General features: G+C 48.6%; 1 protein-coding gene and 1 long non-coding RNA gene across 13 annotated transcripts in view; one reads left to right on the top strand and one right to left on the bottom strand.

Annotated features, from left to right (window-relative positions):
* Positions 1-12,310, top strand: part of AMPD3 (adenosine monophosphate deaminase 3) — a 127,597-nt gene that overhangs the window by 79,656 nt on the left and 35,631 nt on the right. The gene's annotated exons all lie outside the window — the stretch shown is intronic.
* LOC142829203 (uncharacterized) lies at positions 6,061-11,662 on the bottom strand. The gene is made up of 3 exons (XR_012903616.1): positions 11,586-11,662; positions 6,635-6,671; positions 6,061-6,190 (listed from the first exon to the last, which is right to left on the bottom strand). It is a non-coding gene; the product is annotated as an uncharacterized LOC142829203 (long non-coding RNA).

The raw sequence follows: 12,310 nt of genomic DNA, 5'->3' as shown, positions 1-12,310 counted from the left end.
CCGCCTGTGTAGACTTGGCCTCGGTCGGTTGCGGACACACACTGGACTCTGAATGTCAAAAATGTCACATTGACATTTGTATTGATATATCTGCATGGAACAAGCAGCTGTGTGTCAAACTCTCCAGGTTTGTGTTGCTGAGTGATACATCAGTAGCTGAGGAAGATCTAGAAATTCCTTGAGGATGTTTTCTTCCAGATAAATTGGCTGTCCTCCATTCAGAAAGTTATCTAATATTGCAGTGTCAGGATCCAATATTGGCAAAGATACCATAGAAGAAATACACATGGAAGCCAACACTAAGCACGATGGTTCTGAACAACATACACTTCAAATAAGATGCAGTGTCACTCATCCCATGTTTCCTGATAAAATTGCTTATGAATTTCCAGTTAGGGTTGACAGGCCCTTTGTCCCAGTTGATCAGGCCCAGTATTCAATTAGTCTATGGGTGAGAACCCTGATGTGCACAGATGCAATAGTCGCACTATAGGAACTCTTATAAATTTGAAAATATAGTTTAAAACACCCCAATTTCATAAGATAAGGCTTATACATCTATATTTCCATACTGTATTCTCACACCACTCCTTCTAGAACAACTGGAGGTATTAGCCATCATCTTCCTCATCACCTACATCTTCCCCATCACCAATGGTCTTATTCTAGCACCTCCCACGGACTACATCTCCTTCTACCACCCACTGGGATGCTACTTTTATACTATTATGCGCTGACAGTGTTATGTTTGATGCATATTCATCAGAGGATGTTTCCTTTTCTCCATATTTGTATTTCCTCACCTTACTAATGGTGAAGTATCTTTTTCCAATAAGTCAGTTTATCACTGATCTCAACTTATCATATGCATCAATTCGTTACCATTTGGGCCTTTTGTGGTTGTCTATCACCTTTATTATTTCTGTCCCACTCAGTTATTCAGTCTGGTCTCCACCGGTTATTTTGGGTAATAAGTAATGATTTACCTGCTAAGTTTGAGGGTATTCTTGGAAGCCCCTATACCATGGAAAGTCAGTCTATCTTACCACCATCTATCTAGATGAAAGGTCCCAAACATATGTGAGTGAACTGTGCTATCTGGGTAAAAGGTCTCAGACAAAAATACTGTCTTTGCCTTAGCTCAAAATATAGGTCATGGCCTGTCTCTTGGGTTACAGCCATACTGCTAATATACACCTACCATTATTTATTATAACAAACATATAATCAAGACCATAAGGAACTAATAAATGTATATATCTATAGGGAAGCAATCAGACTAGCCCTATTGGCTACACGCCCCCCTTTGACCGGGTGATTTGTAAAATGAACCCTGTCACACAGGTATAGATGTCAATGGTCAGGCGTTTGTAGGGATGGTTTCAGCACACTCCCTCCTCCCCCGTGGCATATCATATATATATATAAAATATAAATTTGTATCCTAGAATAATGAAAACAATCTCAATAATCCCTGATCTATAACCCATAGTTTTAATCCTACATCCACGAGAGGAGTGGCTAAAGACCCATCACCTTCATTCATTAATAGGGTGATTGCCTCTTTGTCTTTATCCATATCATTAGTAATGTTGATGAGGTGTGTCTCTTTATGAACTAACAATGATTTTAACTGTAGTCCTAATGGGGGAATATAAACAAGAAATGTGGAATACTCTGGGTAGTTACATACTGGCCATCTGGATTACAGTGGAGAATGGTGACGTTTTCAAAAGTGGGAACAGGAAAACTGCTTGGTTCCCCATCAAAGTAGATACTTTGGAATAAAACAAATTTGGATCTGTAACAAGACACTTTAGGCAACCATATTGGTACCTCTTTTGATTGGTCATCACGCAAAATTGGCCATTTCTAGATAGGTCACCTCTCCATTGGAGTTTTCCATTTGGTCATTTGGCATGACACTGCTGCTGATTTATTCCATAACTCCTCTTCCTATAGTGCCTGAATCAAACACATTACATCTAAAGCTGTACTTCATCTCTATTTTCTGCTTCTCAATTTCTCGGACTTTTCCATTGGACTGTTAGTCTGTTCAAACCTATAGGCCTCAAGACTTATACTAACTTTCCAAAGCTAGTGTCTTACAGGATACAAGCCTGCAGGTTACTTGCATTACTGCCGAATCGAATGCAAAGCAGAGTAAAATGAAGCAGGAATAGAATTGCAGTAAATATAACAAAGGCAAACTAACTCACCACTTACACCCAAATTACAAGTTGCATTAAATGGAATTTCCCTAGAAGATGTAACACATTGCTAGTTTACAGCACTCTGTTATAAACTGAGGATACACCATTTTTGCTAATTGTTCATTATTAATAAAATTAGGCACTTTCCCGTTGTTGATATTCCCTGATGAACTTGTTCTGGTCATTAGTCTATAAGTGGTAAACACAATCAATTATTTTTTGTTAAGGTTTGTGTGGTTAATAGGTCAGTAATGTAATCTTTTCCAGCTATTAGCTTTCATGCATTTTCTTGAAAAGATGCTAGTTTATTACTTTAAAAGTTATACAATGTCAAAGTTAGACAGGACTCAACAGATTTGTCAGATCGCTCTGTTTATTCAGCAAAGCTGCTCTGCTAAATTAACCCAGAAAATGTGAGTACCATACAAGGTTCAAACCCCTTGATTTATACAGTCAAAAGAAAGTCAAGTTAACAGGATTAAAAGGAGGGGCAAAACTTCACATGATTAGTGTGAGATTTAGTCAAGTATCTTCATTTCAACATCAAGCACACAGCAATCTCCGGTCCATATCTCCCTGGTTATTTTAATTGCTTTCTGCTTAACACTTAATGTTCCTTTTCCTGTTAACTCAGGGCCACCTGGCTAGCACATTGATCTGCATACCTACAAACAACATTAACATACTTTTCTTCTTCCTGTTCAGAGACAAACAGTATTCCTTCAACTTATTCAATTATTACAGGACAATTCATCTTTCTCTTACATTATAATTCTTTCTACTTTCACAACAAGAATGGTATACTTACTTTTACACAATAATCAAGTGCAGTTCAGGAACATAAGTTAATTTTATGCTTATTAGTGCACTTGTCATAGAAATCTAGGCATGGAAGCAACCTTGATAGGTCATCTAGTTTAGTTTCCTTCATGGAGACTAGATTTATCTTATCTATTTCCAACTCTTTCTCCAGGTTGTCATGATCATTTTGAATTCTAATCCTTACCTTCCAAGCACTTGAAACCAGCCTGGTATAATTCACAAGCTTTATAAGTGCATTTTCTCTGCCATTATTCAAATCATTTGTGAAGATATCAAATAGAACTGGATCTGAGACAGAACCCTGTGGAGTCCCACCCAACAGGCCCTTTCTACTTGACTGTGAACCATTTATAACCACTCAAGTCTGATTTCCAACCAGTTGTCTCTAGAACTGGGCTGTGCCCATTAAAAACTCATGACACCATGTACATTTTTTGTTAGTCTCCAAGGTGCTGCAAGTCTACTTGTTGTTTTTTAAGTTTATTCAGTTAGGGTATGTCTACCCAGCAAAGTTATTTTGAATTAACAGCCGTTATTTCAAAATAACTTTACTAGCGTCTACACAGCCAAACCGCCATTTTGAAATAATTCGAAATAGCGGATCGCTTATTTTGAATTTGGTAAACCTCATTTGAACTAGCTATTTTGAAATAAGTGCTGTGTAGATACATATATTGAAATTGGGGGCCTCCAGCCTGTGACGGACCCGGCGAGGTCCGCACTAGCCTTGGGGGAAGGGTTACTCCCCCTGGCAAGGAAATGGCTGCCGCGACGAGCAGCGGCGGGGCCGGCTCCAACCGGCCGGAGCAAGGGTGCAGGGAAGCGTGGACAAGCCCACGCTGGGGGAGACGGGGACTGGCCCGAGCTGTGGGGAAGTGTCCCACCGGGGCGCAACAACCCGCCCAGGGGGGCGGGACCCCAGATACGCCAGGGAGAGCCCAGAGGGAAAGATGCAGGGGGGGCAGGGCTAACCTCCCTGACGCCACTCCCCGGGCACTTTAAAAGTGGCGGCCGGACTCCGAGGCAGGAGGAAGCGAGGAAGCAGCCACCCTGGCTTCCAGGGGTGCCAAGCCTCCCGCCCTCTGGGTGAAGAAGAAGGATGGCCCCGGCAGCCTGCGGACCGCAGTTGGACGGACATGGCAGCACCGACAGAGTGAGTGATCCAGTGGGCGTCCTGCCGAGGGAGCCAGAAGGTGGGGAGTGGAAGGAGCCCAGGGCGTGGCCTTTTTGGCGCCCGTGGGCAGACAAGATTAGGGCGGCGGCCCCGTCTGCCATGAAGAACGGCTTGCAGGTGCTGAACTCCACTTAGGGCCTCGGGCTGGGACCTGGAGGAGAGGGCGGGCCCGGGTCCCCCATTCCCCACAACCCGAAAGCACTCCTGAGTCACTGAGACCCATTGCGACGAGGGCCGGGTGAGGACAGGGGTTGTACCCCACTCCCTCGGATGCTGAAACACCCATCCTAGGGACGGGAATGGGGCGCAAGGACCCCGTGGCTCGTTGTTGAGCCCAAAAGGGCCCCCCGGTCCTGCGGAAGGGGGGGCGACGTGGTGGAGGGTCTGCTGAGCCCCCTCTGCCGGCTAGAGCAGAGGGGTGATCGCACCCATCAATCCCACCGACCATAGACCCTGGACAGGGATTCCCCCAATCAAACTCAAGGCAGTGGGTCCGCAGGGCCCCTCCGTCCCCTGCTGGGGCGCAGGGGGAGTGGTTCGCACCCGTAAACCCACTACACAGCCTTTCCAGGGTGTCCTTGTGGCCACTCCAGCCTCAACCAAGAAGACTCCTCTCCCTCCGCACTCCCTGGAGCCCTTAAAGGGGTTGACTGTGTCCACAGTGCCTGTGCCAGCTTCAAGCCTGCCAGCCCAGAGCCAGCAGTCACTGCCCCTGACCCTGTTGCCCCAAAACATGAGCCAGCAAGCCACTGGCAGCCAGCCCTCCACCGCTCCCCAGGAGTAGTCTGCTAGTTCCCAGGAACCTGCTGGGGCCCGGAGAATGTGAGCACCTTCCTGGTCCAGGGTGGAGATGATGGACCTTATTCAGGTTTGGGGGGTATGCACAATCCTGAGCCCTGAGCTCCCCCTTCTTCTCCTTGCTTCCCTCTTCCAGCTCCCTCCTCCCAGGTTTCCCCCTCCCCTCTCCTACCCTCTCCCGCCTCCTTTCCCCAGTCTCACCAGAGTTTCAACCCCTGTCCCCAGTATTGTTAAATAAAGAGAGTTTGTGTTCATGAAAATACATGTATTTTATTTGACATCAGGAAGGGGAGATAGGGAGGGGTAAGTAGAAGGAGATGAGGGAGGAATGAGGCATAAGCCCCCAGTGGGGCAGACCAGAGAGGCTCTTAGTGCTCCTTAGGGTGGAAGCTCTCCTGCAGGGCTTCTGGGATACTGACAGCACCCCGATAGACCTCCCAGATGGCAGCCTGCAGAAAGTGCAATCAGGCTCACAGCAATGGTCCAAGAGAAGCCCCAGACTGCCCAGGGGCAGCTCCGGCTCCATGTTGCAGAGTGCTGTGGTGTCCCAAGTGAGAGCAACCAGAGCACGCAGAGACAAAATGCTTTGTTGTCCCTCATCGAGATAGGCAAGCAAGCAGGAAAAGTTGAGAACCGGCTGCACAGGTCTCAGATACTTTCTGTGGCTGCTGCCTGAGGCTAACTCCTGACCTGATGCCCTGCTGGACCTGGTTCCGGCCGACCTTAAATGTGATTCAGCGTCCACTCAGTGTGGACGCACTATTTCAAAATAGCAAAACGCTATTTCGAAATGCATTTTGTGTGTAGATGTGTTATTTTGAAATGTATTTTGAATTAACTATTTCGAAATAAGATATTTCGAAATAATGCTGTAGTACAGACATACCCTTACAGACTAACACTGCTACCCCTCTGAAACTTTTGTCTATAGTCGGTTATTCTAGGCTATATTTCTTCTTTGTGTGATGTCCCCGTGGGTGCTCCACATTAGGTGCTGGGCTTGCCCCAGCGCCCCAGGACAGAGATGTTTAAAGCCGTAGTCAGCTGGAGTGCGAATGTGCGGGGAGTGAGGGGTGTCTCGCGGCGTTCGCGCTCTCCCGTGCTGCGCAATCTGGTCTCAACCATTTCCTTTTCAACCACCTCAGGCTGCAGACAGAGCAATCATCTCTCCTTCTCTTTCAACCTTTGAGAGGAAAAAACCTCCACTTTATCTTTCAGTTTTTGTTATAATAGTTTTTTGATAAGTTATAGTTCTTCTTCGAGTAGTGTCCCCGTGGGTGCTCCACTGTAGGTGAAGGGTTGCCCTGAGCCGCAGATCGGAGCTTTGTATAGCAGTTTCCCCTGTTGAGCCACGCATGCCCAGGAGGCGTCTCGAGCCCTTCCCGCCTCCTGAGGAGCGTGACTCAACCCCCTCCCTTTCAGTTCCTCTTCAACCGCCCTCGTCAGCGGACGGAGCAGTTAGGAGCTCCCTGTCAGATTATCTGACTGCTTTCCTTTTACTAATTTAGGCATAGTTTAGCTTCCCCTGTTATCCTAGTTACTCTTTCCCTGTTTCTTTATAAAAAAAAACTAGAAATAGGAAAAATAGATTAGTTAAATCCCCCCCTCAGGGGGGGCTTGAACTTACCTCAGACCGAGACTCTGCTGAACCAGCTTTCTCCCGCCTGTCAAACAAGAAACACATAAAGACTTTTTAAAAAAAAGAAGGACAAGAAGTAAACCACATAAACTATAACAATATAGTAATTTCAACACCGAGAGAGCCTGCAATGTCCGGCTCCTCAGGGTTTAAAAAGTGCGCTCAATGCCGGGACCCAATGCCGGCTTCAGACGGCCACTCAGACTGTATACGATGTTTGGGGGAGACTCACTCTCCCCACAACTGTACCCACTGCAATTCCCTGATGGCGAGAGCCAGAAAAGACCGTGAGCTCCGCCTCATGATGATTTTATTTGAAAAAGCGCTGCAGCCTGCGAGAGAACAATCCGCACCGCAGCAAGAGCCTCTGCAGCCTTCCAAAAATACCCCGAGACCCAGGGCATCCCGCTCTCTCCCAGCCTCTTCCTCTCCCAAACATACAGGAGAGACGCACCAGCATGGGAAGTCCCCTGCCACAAAGGCTTCGGGACGATCCTCCCACTCCGCGCCTGTATCGGGGCGCTCAACAGCTGAGCGGCCCCAGGAGCACTCCAAACAGCCGGCGCGGCATGAAAAGCCGCCGCCGCTTCAAACCGCGGTGCTGCTTGCAAGCGCGGCACCGCTTTCAGTCCCGGCACCGCTTCTAGCCTCTGCGGCACCCCGGGACCGTCCTCAGCAGCCGGCACGGCATGAGAAGCCGGCGCCGATTCAAACCGCGGTGCCGCTTGCAAGCCCGGCACCGCTTCCAGCCCCGGCGCTGCTCCAAGCCTCCGCAGCGCCGAAACCTACATCGCGCCTTAAAGCTGCAGTGCCTCTTAAAGCCACGGCACCGCAGCAAAACGATGGGCAGCCTACCAACCCTCTGTCAACAACAGATGTTCCACTGGTCCTCCCACAGCCTGACAAGCACCCAGATAAGGCTCCTAGGGATCAGTCCCAACAAGAGACTGATCCATACAGTGGACATCATTATCTGTGCCTGCCCTCTACTTCTTACTCTCCTGAGGGGTCTCCGTCAAGGCGATCCCCACCCAGATCGATGTCACCATCGTCTCTCCACGACGCTCCCCTTCCTGATGATGACCACCACACGGTCTATTCCTCACGACATCCATCACCTGGGAAGGCTCGTTCTCACCATTATAGGGCTCCGCCACAACATGGCCCATGGCACCCATACTGGCCTTACCCACCTCCACCTTATCCACCACAATGGGGACCGTGGGAACACTGGGAGCCATATGGACACCGCTCCCCACCTCGTTCCATTGCATCCCGGAGAAGTTTGCCTCGGCCACAACCCCTAACTCCAGCAAGTTTTTCGGAGGATGAGGTGGAACGAATCTCAAACGACTCAGATACTCAGTCAGTAAACATCACACACTCTGATGCCCTTGATGCACAACCAGAGGACGCCGTAGTACCATCAGACACTGGAACGATTGACGATCTGAAACAGTTCCAAGAACTATTCAAGAGAGTAGCGACAAGCCAGAATGTCTCCCTGCAAGAGGTGCAGAAGAAACAATATCAATTGTTAAAGAATCTACATCCGACACTACAGGGCAAGATTGCCCTACCTATAGACGAGGCAATCATGGAGACTTCAGAAGACCTCTGGAAGACCCCTGCATCTATCCAACCAACTAACAGGAAAATTGACAGAAAGTACTTTGTCCCCTCAAAAGACAACGATTTTCTCTTCACTCACCCACAACCTAATTCACTGGTCGTGGACTCAGTACAACAACGAGCGAAGTTTCCACAGTATAAGACGGGCAATGCAGACAAGGACCACAAAAAGTTGGACTCCTTTGGCAAGAAAGTATACTCCTCTTCAACCCTACAACTCAGAATATCAAATTACTCTGCTCTCTTAGCAAATCACAACTTTGACAACTATTCAAAACTGGGAGAACTAATGGCGCATCTCCCCGACTCCAAAAGACCCATCTTAAAATCAATAGTTCATGAGGGCCATATGATCGCCCGCGCCGCTCTCCAAATGGCAATGGATGTAGCTGACACTGCAGCCCGAGTCACAGCTACAGCGGTGGTGATGCGTAGAGCCTCTTGGCTCCAGTCATCTGGAGTCCCACGCGAACTCCAGCCCAAAGTGGAGGACTTGCCATTTGACAAACAAAAGCTATTTGCAGCTAGTACGGATGAAATACTCCATAACAGCAAAAATTCTAAGTCCACACTCCACACGCTAGGCATGGGCACGCCACCATATAAACGCAGACGATACACTCCATATAATTCATATAATCGATACCGATATGGACAATACAATCGACCACAAAGGCCTTATGAGGACAACAGACCAAGACAGCGAGGTCCCAGAAGGCGACCCAACCAAGCCCGCCCGCCAGCCAACCAACCATCTAAGCAGCAAATTTGAACATTTGGTCGAGGGTCTGCAAGACCTTCCACTCGATCTCGCACCTCAACATGGCCATCTATTCAACCACCGTTTGCTTGCCTTCCTCCCACAGTGGGAATCCATAACATCGGACCGCTGGGTCCTAGAGATAATTCGAGTGGGCTATACCATCCCTTTTATTTCTATTCCCCCTACCCTTCCCCCTACCCCGTCCCTTTTCAGGGACCACTCTCACGAGAACCTTCTAAAACAAGAGGTTAATCATTGCCATTGGGGCTATAGAAAGGGTACCTCGAGAGTTCCACGGGAGGGGGTTTTACGCGAATTATTTCCTGACCGAAAAAAGAACGGGGGGCTGGAGACCTATATTGGATCTCCGCAAACTGAACAAATTTCTCAAGAGACAGCGTTTCAAGATGGTCACTCTTTCTGCAATCATTCCTGCGCTAGATCGAGGGGACTGGTTCGCAGCCCTCAACCTCCAAGATGCCTATTTCCATGTAACCATCCACCCCGCCCACAGACGCTACCTACGCTTCACGTTGGGACTGGACCATTTCCAGTACAAGGTTCTTCCCCTCGGCCTCTCATCAGCCCCGAGGGTATTTTCCAAGGTACTGGCGGTCGTAACCGCGTATCTCAGATGCCAGAACGTCATCATATTTCCCTACCTGGATGATTGCCTTCTAAAAGGATCCTCATACACCGAAACTGCCGCTATGATACTTACGACCACGGCCCTCCTCAGTCATCTAGGTCTTCTAATCAACCAAGACAAATCGATTCTGTACCCGGTTCAAGATATAGAGCTCATTGGCGCACGCCTGAACTCACTTACAGCCCGAGCATACCTACCTCAACGGTTTGCAACCATGCAAAAAATTATAAACGGGATGCTCGCAGTTCCTACCACCACAATACTTACATGCCTCCAACTAATGGGACACATGGCTTCCACCACCTACGTAGTCCACCACGCTCGTCTGCACTTCCGATGTTTCCAGCTTTGGATTGCAGCCGTTTATGTCCCATCACGACACCCTCGAAACAAAACGGTTACTATCCTACCAGACGTGCTCGTATCCTTACGATGGTGGACAGTGCCAAACAATCTTCTGGCGGGGGTTCCGTTCCAACAAATCGAACCCACTATTCAAATCACCACAGACGCTTCCCTGCTCGGCTGGGGCGCACATATGGATGGCCACAAAGTTCAAGGCAGGTGGTCCCCAAACGAGACACTCTTACATATCAATCTCCTCGAATTGAGAGCAGTAAGAAATGCCTGTGCACACTTTGCCTCCGACATCGCCAATCACACAGTCCGCATCCTAACAGACAATATCTGTACGATGTTCTACATAAACAGGCAGGGTGGAGCCCGCTCCCGCTCGTTACGCACGGAGGCTATTCGCCTGTGGAATGCGTGTATCCGCAACCAAGTCACCCTTATAGCATCATACCTGCCCGGAGTGAACAATACCAAAGCGGACTCCCTCAGCCGAAACTTCACCAAGGACCACGAATGGGAGTTACATACGGAGCTGGCGAACTCAATTTTTCATCAATGGGGATGGCCATTGATAGACCTCTTCGCTTCTACCCAGAACACCAAATGTCCCCAATTCTGCTCGTGTGCGGGACTTGGCAAACACTCTCTGGGGGATGCCTTCCTAACCAAATGGACAGCCCCCCTACACTACGCCTTTCCTCCCATACCGCTCATCCCAAGAGTTCTGCGCAAGATCCTGAGAGACAAAGCCCTAGTCATCCTGATTGCACCATCATGGTCGCGCCAAACCTGGTACCCATACCTTCACAGGCTAGCGGTCCAGCCACCCCACCCACTACCATACCGGATGGACCTACTATCTCAGGACAATGGCAAGATACTGCATCCACAACTCAGTACTCTGCACCTTCACGCATGGCTTCTCTCTGGTTCTCGGAGGTAGAAGAGCGCTGCTCCCAGCGAGTAAAAGACATCCTCCTCCATAGCAGGAGACAGTCTACTCGGAAAACTTATCAACAGAAATGGACACGTTTCTGTCATTGGTGTCAGCGAGCCAAGGTGGAACCCTGTGCCTCACTACTAAATACCATCCTGGATTACACTCTGGAGCTTAAGGCATCAGGACTGTCAATCTCCTCTTTAAGAGTACACCTCGCTGCAATAGCAGCATTTCATACCTCAGTACACGGCTTCTCTATTTTTAACCATCCTATTACGAAGAGATTCCTCAAGGGACTCCAGAATGTGTACCCACCACATAAGGCCCCACCCCCTTTGTGGGACCTAAATCTTGTTTTGAACTGCCTCACCAGACCTCCCTTTGAGCCACTGGCAACAGTACCACTTCCCTTCCTTTTTATGAAAGTCTGCTTCCTATTAGCCATTACCTCCGTCAGGAGGGTGAGCGAACTCGGAGCACTAATGTCAGAACCTCCTTACACAGTTTTCACTAAGGATAGGGTAATACTGAGACCCTATCCCACGTTTTTGCCAAAGATATGTACAGAATTCCATCTCAACGAACCCATCGTATTACCTACCTTTTTCCCAAAACCGCATTCTTCACAGACAGACGCCAGCCTGCACACTCTGGACATCCGGAGGGCTCTGGCCTTCTTCCTAGAAAGAAGAAAACCATTTCGTAAATCCGAAAGACTTTTTATTTCCATTGCTGAACGATCCAAGGGAACACCAATATCATCGCAATGAATCTCAAAGTGGATATCGACATGTATAATCAAATGTCACTCTCTGGGCAATAGACCACTACAATGCCCACCACGAGAGCATTCTACTCGAGCCACGGCCGCTTCTACAGCCTTTCTGGGCAATGTCCCCTTAAGAGACATTTACCGAGCAGCAACATGGTCTTCAGACCATACTTTTGCTAAACACTACGCTATCCTTCCTCAGCTCAAGAGCGATTCAGCAGTTGCCACAGCAGTGCTCTCCACCACTGCTAAACAATGACTCCGGCTCCCTCCAGCCTTACATTGAATACTGCTTTGTAGTCACCTACAGTGGAGCACCCACGGGGACACTACTCGAAGAAGAAAAGGGAGTTACTCACCTTGTGCAGTAACGAGTGTTCTTCGAGATGTGTGTCCCCGTGGGTGCTCCACGACCCTCCCTACCTCCCCTCTGCTCGGAGTCAAAATTCTCGGGCGGAGACGAGGAACTGAAAGGGAGGGGGTTGAGTCACGCTCCTCAGGAGGCGGGAAGGGCTCGAGACGCCTCCTGGGCATGCGTGGCTCAACAGGGGAAA

This window comes from Pelodiscus sinensis, chromosome 4, assembly GCF_049634645.1.
Source record: "Pelodiscus sinensis isolate JC-2024 chromosome 4, ASM4963464v1, whole genome shotgun sequence".
NCBI classification, from domain to species: Eukaryota; Metazoa; Chordata; order Testudines; family Trionychidae; genus Pelodiscus; species Pelodiscus sinensis.
The sequence above is the reverse complement of the archived record's forward strand: the minus strand, read 5'-3'. Positions and strand labels throughout refer to the sequence as shown.